Here is a 9,289-nt window from a genome sequence, read left to right as displayed (position 1 = left end):
TTTAATATGCCACATATCAACTAGACCATGATCCCAGCATAAACATTTCAGTGATTGAAGTACTTTGGGTTTCCTCCCTGTTATATGCAATGCTCATCTATGGACCTGTTACCTGGGAGGTTAATGTTCATGTCTCCACACATTATGATGTGGAGGGGCCAAAGAACCAAAGCACTAGAAAGCCAGTTAAATAGGCCTGGCTCCTCTGCTATACATCCATACACCAAGCACAATGTGTATTTACAACCAGTGGAAGACTGGCATTCTACAATGACCCACCTGCTATGCTTGTCCACCCGTTTTTGATTAATTTGTATACCAATGCTTCAAGCAAGAATAGCCACACAACGAATGTGTACGGCTTGAGAAATACCTCAGGGAATCTTACAAATGTCTCTGCGCAACTTTTATGTGGGTCACTTGCAAACATACAATATCCGCAAAAAGCATTTGAAGCTCTAATGCCACTCTCTGCCTTTATATTCCATCATTCAGCCCGCATATGTTAATAGTAGCTAGTCATAGTTTACCCATCCCGACCGTTATCAAACCCTAAGTCCAAATCCCTGCATTCTTGCTTTAGATTCCAAAAATATCCATTGTTACTTAATCTATCCAACAACTAATATTCCCTCTTAGACCATACTTATTTACTCATGATATAATTCATTTTCCTTCTTTTTATATTTTGTCTCAAAAGTACATTAGTGACAGACACAAAAAGTTCATTTCATTATTTATTATTTGCAGAGGTTCTATTTTCCTTTTTCTTTTTTTCAGACCATTTCATATGTATCTCATTCTTTTTCTTTTTTTCAAAGCAGTATATTGCATCTCATGTTTTGTAACACCCAAAAATCTAAAATATTTTAAATTTCATAAACACATTATTGAGTGATTTATATAAATAGACAATATCTACATCAAATATGTACATTAAAAGAGAAGAAAAAACAATTATCAAAGAACAAACAATATTCATCAAAAAGTTATTTTACAATTTATCACAATTATATATACACAGTCCCTGGAATCGTACCACTCTCACACCAATCATACTCACATATATCAACACTTAGACAAAATCTGAACAAGGATGGGATTTAATTGACAAAGACAATGCTTTATCAATGAGTGAATCTCAGGACATAAAATGAGATTCCGCACTAGAATGGTCGACGCGCGTTTCGGTGGAACAAGCCACCTTCCTCAGGACCTCTCCAGATGCAGACATACAATTCCCAGGGGACCTAAAAGTGTACAAAGTATATGTCACCAATATTGTACTTAAAAGAGACAAAAAGGCTACACAGTATCATTTCCTATAGCTATCCAACATAGTCCTCAAAGTGTGACCAACTAACATATGTATGCAACATTGAGGGAAAATTCACGAAAAAAGGGGGGAGAAGGAGGAAGTGGGAAAAAGAACATATAATTTTCTCTACAATTTAATAGCAACAACTACAAGGAATTTATAGTAGACATGTGTTTTTTGCAATTTTCACCCCGAGTGGGCTGGGCATGCTCAGACGTGAGTCCCAGGCTCTCCACACCACTGGAGTCAAGCTATCCAGGCTGAATGAAGGCTGATAGCCAGAAACCGGTCCTTGGATGCTTGATTCCGGTCTGGGAAAGACATGGCTTGGTAGTTCGGACTGGACTGTTCCCATGAGGCACAGGGTCAGAGCTGATTTGCATATAGCCAGTGTCTAACCCAGGGTGGTGTGGAGTGCAAAAAAACGATGGATTTAGGCGCAGATCCTTGTACTGGGGTGAATGTATGACATTGTTCTACATTCTGTCCATCAACTGTGTTTTTTGCAATGAAGAGCCTACATGGCACCCTGTGGCAATTAATTTAGCTTCAACATAGGGAACAACTCACATAAATCATGGAGTCCTATCTCCAACGTCAGGTTCAGAAAAAGATGTGGTGGAGTCTAAATATAGTGAGGCACCTGCTTGTCTCCTCAACACTAAGTCAGTTACCTATAAGTGGAATAAAAGTTACCTCAAACAGATGGATATCATAGATAATGCATATCCATAGTTACTAACATAGTGAGAAAAGTTTCTTACCAAATCTAATAATACGAGCGTTTTCAAATAATCCTAAGAGATAATGTTCATAAAGATGACGACAAGCTGGAGAATACATCCCATGGACTGTAAGTGAAAGATAGACATATATCCCACTGTTAAGCAAATTGAAAAAAGCCTTACGGGCTTAAAAATGCCAACACCACACGTGCTGAGCCCTCCATGGAAGGTGGATTACGTACTGACCTTTTATTGTAATGATCAAATATTCTAAGTCTTCTTCCAATAGTCAATACGAAGTATGATGCTCATTTTCAGATTACAAGAGTTTTGGCTCTTCCAACCATATGAATGGGTAGAGTTCAGCTGTCAAGAATTGTATAAAGAACACAAGATGTATCATAATTACGGAGCGCAATATCTCAAAAGAGAACATGTTTGACTACCTCACTACAGCAACCGAGATGTAGTATTTTACAATACGGCTGTAATATCCATTGATCTACAAGGTACAACAATATACCCGAAATCCACCCGCATTTATCGACACCATAGTCGCAGTTCCAAGTTATTTAAACGTATCACAATAGGAAGTTAGTCATGTGTCTGGGCCCACCCCGTAACCCGAGCCAATTTCACCGTGTCGGCTAGTAATGCCTGCAACCCATGGGAATCAATGTAGGTCCATTAACGAGTCGCGCTTGACTCACTAATTGGCAACTGCAGTATATAGTTTGAGTTACCGATTCTTACCTCATAAAAACATGGTTCAGGTAAATCATGTCGGTCGTCCTCTCGGGTACGTCTCGCGTCAAAGATCAAAGATAGAAATACGCGAGCAGGATATGCGCCTTTAAATACCGCATCCACCAATGAAAGGTCAGTCACTCTTTGAACACAAACATAGGACTATGCCTGGCGGCCATCTTAGGGGAAAGAATCAACGATGTTACATCGCAGGGAAAGGCCCGTAATTGCATAACGGCTTAAATAATAATGTTAAATCAATCACTCGGAAAACCCAAGAATAAAGCTCAAGTCAAAGGCCATTTTAAGGGAGTGAATCATCAACATTGAATGATATAGACTAAAAAGGTTTACGTAACGACTTAGACAGTACTGTAAGTTCGATCTCTATAAACCACAAACAAGGGACTATATCAAGCAGCCATCTTAGGGGGATAATACACCAATGTTGACTAACACGCAAAAAAATATGTATTACATCGTGATTTAAGCAACAAAGAATATAAAGGTGAGTAGATAATTAAACCACCGCCTCGATTCAATACTAACCCTGAGTGGCACCTTGATCCCCCCTCAATTCAATAATGACCCTGAACAGCACCGAGATAACTGCTCTATTCAATGGAATAATACTTAGTGTATGCACAGAAGACAAGATTCACATGCCTAGATAGATTTCAAATAGGATGCAAGGAACCCAAGATGACAATCCCGCACCGGTAAGGTAAATAAAACAACACTGTTTATCATATTCTGACAAAACTATCCAAAATATATTTTTGGGGTAATCATTTGGTGAAATACCAGGCAATTTCTTCATTGAGACCCTTGCAAACACAGTCAAGCTGAAACACCCAAAAGGTCTCTCGTTTCTTGCATGTTACCTCACTGGGCTGACCAATCCTAGCCTGCACCTTCTCTAAAATAGACCATTTTATTTCAGTCTCACTGTTATTCATCAACAAACAATGTTGAACCATGGGGGCTGCTATTTTCTTTGTTCTAATAGCTGACTTATGCTCGCTAAATCGCAAGCGAAATTCACAACCAGTTTCCCCCACATAGGCCAAGTCACAGGGACAAAAAAGAATATAAACAACGTTACTGCTTCGACAGTTAGTTAAATGACGTAATTTGATCTCCATGGTGTTATACTTAAGTACGTCTGATACTATGGCTGCATCACAGGCATGGCAAGAGCCACACCTATGATTGCCAACAATGATGGGTAAACCAGTCACTGATCTTTGTGTTTCGTAGTCTGGCTTTTTGATATTTCGCGGATGAACCAACAGATCCCTGAGGTTCTTATTCCTGCGGTAAACCACTAGAGGGAGTGGTATAGGAGGAGTGTTCTCATCTGCATTTAATATCCTCCAGTTTTTATTTATCACATTTTTGATTTTGAAGTTGAGAGTAGAGTGATTCACCACGCAAGTAATACGATTGTGCGGGACACGAGTAGAACCTTTCAGTAACGCCTACCTGTCGTAGTATTTGGCTCTCTTATACGCCTGGCGTATCAAACGATGAGGGTAGCCTCTCTTTGGTAATCTTTCTTTTAAGGCATCCCCATGTTCATGGAAGGATGTTCGGTCCGAACAATTACGCCAAATGCGTAAAAATTCCCCAAAGGGGATTGAATCTTTCTGACAGTTAGGGTGATAGCTCTCAAACTGGAGGATGGTATTCTTGGCTGATGGTTTTCTATATAAACTTACTTTGAGTTGACCACTAGTTCCATCAATCGTGATATCCAAAAATTCCACCCTTTCTTGACTGAAGTTAGCTGTAAATTTAAGATTGGTGTTACTAGCATTCAACCGCAGAATTAATTCATGTAGTATATTAGTGGGCCCAGTCCAAATAAAAATACTATCGTCAATAAAACGTCTCCAAAGAGACACATTTTCAAAAAATGGAGCTGTTTCATTGTAAATATTCTGTAGCTCCCATTCCCCCATAAATGTGTTAGCCACACTGGGGGCACACGATGTACCCACAGATGTCCCTTTTATCTGTTTATAAAGGGAACCATTAAAATCAAAAAAGTTGTTTAATAGGACTACTTCAAGACATTGCAAGATGAAATTATCTGGGCTATTGTCCTGATATCTTTCCAAGAGAGCTGAGACCGCAAGTAACGCTTGACACTGAGGAATATTGGTGTATAATGCCTCAATGTCAAGCGTTACAACGGTGTCAGTCTCATGGTTAAACGACATCCCCTCTATTTTGTTAATGATATCCCCTGTATCACGTGTAAAGGATGCATACTTATGAGTCAGTGGGCATAGGAAGGAGTCTACATATTTTGAAAGGGGCTCCGTGCTAGAGCCAATGGTTGATATTATGGGTCGCATAGGAGGATTAGTCTCTGATTTATGCGTTTTTGGAAGGCCATATAATGCAGAGGTAACTAGAGAGGATTTATTTAAAAATTCATATTCCTTCTCGCAAATAGAGCCCTCCAATAAAGCAGCTTGAGTCATTTCTAAGATCGGTGTATTTAGTCTGACAAGTTCTCTAGGATGTGCTGGTCTATAATGTTCAGTGACAGAAAGCATATCTAACATCTTCTGATCATACTGATTCTTATTAAAAATGGCAATACCCCCACCTTTATCACAAGGTTTGATCACCAGATTGGAATCATTCCTAATTTTTTCTAGTGCCATATATTCTGATTTGGTTAAGTTAAACCGAGGCTTGTGGGGATGGTTAGTAATGCGAGCAATGTCTTGCAGTACATTTTGCTAAAAAATTCTAACCTCTGGCCCCACCATGTCCAAGGTGGGTGTAAAGGTAGAAGGAGGTTTGCAGTTTGACAGATTATTCACTTCATCTAAGGATGGTCGATCTGTGAAGAATTTATTTAATCTAACTTTCCTAAAAAAGGCGAACAAGTCTTCATGTAGTTTAAATTTGATCAATTGAGTGCAGGGTACAAACGAGAGACCTCTACTCAACATTAAAGTGTCCTCCGATTTAAGCAGTGTGGTGGAAAGGTTATATATCGGCAAATTCACCTCTATACTGTTTGTCGGGACATTGTTCACCACCAATAGTGGTGGTTGCGTGTTTTTACATACTGCTGAGGTTGAGGGCTCATTTGATGTTGGCCACCTCGATCTCCTTGCCACCGTACATTCCTGCCTCTGTATTGGCCCCGGGGTAAAATACCTTGTCCATGAAATGATCGTTGTGTCGATCTACCTCTAAATGGTCTGGAATTATATTGACCATTCCCCGAATCTTGAAAATTATCCCCCTCAGACTCAGATGAGCCCGTATCTGAAAAGTTGGTAAATCCTCTACGTTGATAGTTATTATAATTGGGGGCATAGCTGTTCTGTCCTCCATCTTGGTAATAATCGGGATTGAGATAAGGATAGGCGTTTTCCTTTGTGAACCATTTTATATCCTTTTTTAATTTCTCTGTTTTTTTATTTGTCAGACAGATTTCAAAGTCCTTCATTTCTGTCTGAGTTTTTTCTAGTCTGTTCTTTGCATCTTCAACTGCACCTGAGGTCTTAAGTTTTTCCTCCAAATCTAGGATTTCCTGCATCAGGGTTGACATAATTTCCTTTGCGGTCTCAATAATAAGCATCATCCAGTCCCTGCAGTGTAGTGTAGCTCCTATTTTCCCAATAGGCTCTGCGCATTGGAATAGTACCTACAGCAGTAAAGGCCTAGGCCAGACGTTAACTAGGTCTACTACTGTCGAAACTAGACTTAATTTTTGGGTTTGCCAGCTAAGCTCAGAGTTCGCTAGAAACTTTCTCGAATGTTCAAGGAAGGATTAACTCCCCTGATTAGACAAGAAGGGATTTAGTTTCTGACAACCATAGAACATGACAACTTTGCTCTCCCCTAATCAAGAGTCAATCTCAAGAGTCGTGTGAGCACAAGGCAATTATTTTACTCAGTCAGTACGTGCATTCTTAGTCTCATCAGAATGTAGAGAAAAGGAAGAGACGGGCGTGTTCAATAAAAGATGTTATTTATTGATCAGTCTCTTTTCTCGTACAAGAGAAATGGATCGATATTATTGCAATACTTATAGTTAAGTAAAGTGCATACATTAGAAGCAATAGTATAAAATAATACTGTAAAAACATTGATATAGTTTCTGAGCCATATGATGTTTAAAATGATTAAAATATATTTACATACACATATACATTTGACTAAACGTACTCAACTGGTGTTTCTAAATACGCCTACCCCGTGTACCTGACCTAAGTCTAATGCGTGGGCGGGAATAGAAAGTTACAGTTTAAGTTAAGTTTGTTTTTGCCAAGTGAATAACTAAAGAATTCTCTAGGAGGGGTTATTCAGTTCTGTACCTGGAATTTAGGATGAATGAGGAATTGTATCTCTTTCTCTGCTCTCGATATTCCAGGCTGCCTGCGAGGGCTGCCCAGAAGCGCCGGTGCTGGGTCTCTCGGCTTGAGATAGCAGCGCGTCTCTCAGCGCGTCAGGAAGGCGGGGCTGCTGCCTGCGGGGTCTGCTTCTGCTCTCGGCTTCGGCAAGTATGGCTGCTCCGTCTTGTCACCACGCGTGTGTTTGCATAGGGCAAGGTCGGCAATATTTATACCTTAAAGGTGCCGAGATTGACGTAAGGATGGACATAGGTACGTCAATAAAGATGTCATACGACTTGCTCGTTAGCACATTCTTTTGCAAAAGTTCTCTGTGAAATCAAAACAATGGCCGCACGGATTTTCCAGGTTGTCATAGGTTTGATTTGTTATGAGAACGTCGTATGCCTTATCAGGGGCTGGAGGAATGTCGCTTGTCTAATTAGATCTCAAGCGTTATGACCTAATCAGATAACACGTTCCTGTGCCGTAGTGTGACTGCGTCAGATAACGGTATCTGCATCATGGGGGATTTCTTGCCTCATGGGCTGACTGTTAGTTAACTAGCTAGGTAGTTTAACCAGAATAGGGTCAGGAATAGGGGGATCGATTCAGAACCTATAGAAATACACGACACCCACTCCACGCTAACTATGGTCATATCTACTAATCTATGCATAGTATAACATAGTACAACATACTATAGAGTATAGTGTATACCTTACCACCCCAAAATACATAAATGCATTTCGAAATTTTCAAATATACTGAAAAATTGCAGTCATATATATTGTATGCACTTAAGCTATGAATTAAATGCAAAAGTAAACACGCATTGTAATGCATTATTGCTTTTTGGTATATGAGAAATACACATGAAATGGCTCTTAATATAGCTATACAGAAAGGAAGGTCGAGACCATTTCATCACATAATAAAATATTTGTGAACATACCAGCGGGCAGCTAAAGTCTATATAAAGTATCTAAAATAGAAATCTTAGTTCTCTAGGAATAGTTTCTTACTTTAAGCAGAAGATCAGTGTCCCGGGGAAAAAAAATATAGAAAAATATTTTAAGGGCTTGCTGAAAAAAGTTGCTGTCCGTGAACTGGATTGTAATTGTTCATGTGACTTTATTTTTAAAGGTTGAAGGCCGAATTCAGGGAACGCCGTGTGCGAGTTTACTCAAAAGTCTCTATTTCTGTTCCGGAGAGAACATCATATCATTCAGGCTTTCGAAAAAACTGTCAACAGCTTCATGGGAAAGTTCCACTAAGTCGGAAATAGGGGTAACCATGCATTCGTGCGCATGATTGTCTCCATTGACATTCTGATTTGCATTGCTGACAGAAGGTCGTACCTGTTCGATGCTGCTTTCATCTTGAACTTCACTACTCTTCAATCGTAGTGGTGAAGATTCCAGGAATGCCGTCATCAGAATTGGCAGCCTTTGAGGGCAGCACAGTGCGTGAACCTTGGTAGGAACCAACAGTGTATCTGCATCCACCGGCGCATCCGATTGTAGCGTCAGACAGGTGTCTAACACGCATTCTTCTCCGCATAGCAGACACCTTAGTACAGGTAAAACACACCTTTGCCACATTGGTCGAAATGATAGAAACCAAGTCATGTTTAGGTCTCTAAGCCGGGAGAGTCCCAGGATTTTTGATATCCGGTCCCGGTATCCAATGGCTAGGATCGTATCTTCCATTGTCGCGAGAGTTTGATCTGTGACATGGGTTGCCATAACGAAAAATAAGGACTAGGAATAGGATTCCTGCAATTAGTCCCAGGATCAGGGGAAGTCCGCCAAAAATCGAATGGACGGAATCTGGAAAAATACCCAGTATGGCTTCGAATGGTGTTAATGCCATCGAAAATACTGTCTTAAATACCTTTGAGACCCCAGTGGTATCAGAAATATTTAAGATTTCGCTCAGGATTTCCGCGAAATGTACGGGGGAATTAGTTGATAATAATGTATGTATCTCTGCAGTCGTCCTTGCGACTTGTAGATCATACGTTTCTTTTGATGACGTGAGCCTTGTAGGCGTCTGAAGAAGCACTGTTTTCATTCTGCTTAAAGTGTCTATTCGAATAGAAGTAATTTTCAAACTGGGCCATGCCCTTGCCT

General features: G+C 40.0%; 1 long non-coding RNA gene across 1 annotated transcript; it reads right to left on the bottom strand.

Moving 5' to 3' along the window:
• Nucleotides 1-718: 718 nt before the first annotated feature.
• LOC144761405 (uncharacterized) lies at nucleotides 719-2,384 on the bottom strand. Its single transcript, XR_013595705.1, has 3 exons — nucleotides 2,290-2,384; nucleotides 2,083-2,169; nucleotides 719-1,250 (listed from the first exon to the last, which is right to left on the bottom strand). It is a non-coding gene; the product is annotated as an uncharacterized LOC144761405 (long non-coding RNA).
• Nucleotides 2,385-9,289: the final 6,905 nt, after the last annotated feature.

This window comes from Lissotriton helveticus, chromosome 6 (assembly GCF_964261635.1).
Source record: "Lissotriton helveticus chromosome 6, aLisHel1.1, whole genome shotgun sequence".
NCBI lineage: Eukaryota > Metazoa > Chordata > Amphibia > Caudata > Salamandridae > Lissotriton > Lissotriton helveticus.
The sequence above is the reverse complement of the archived record's forward strand: the minus strand, read 5'-3'. Positions and strand labels throughout refer to the sequence as shown.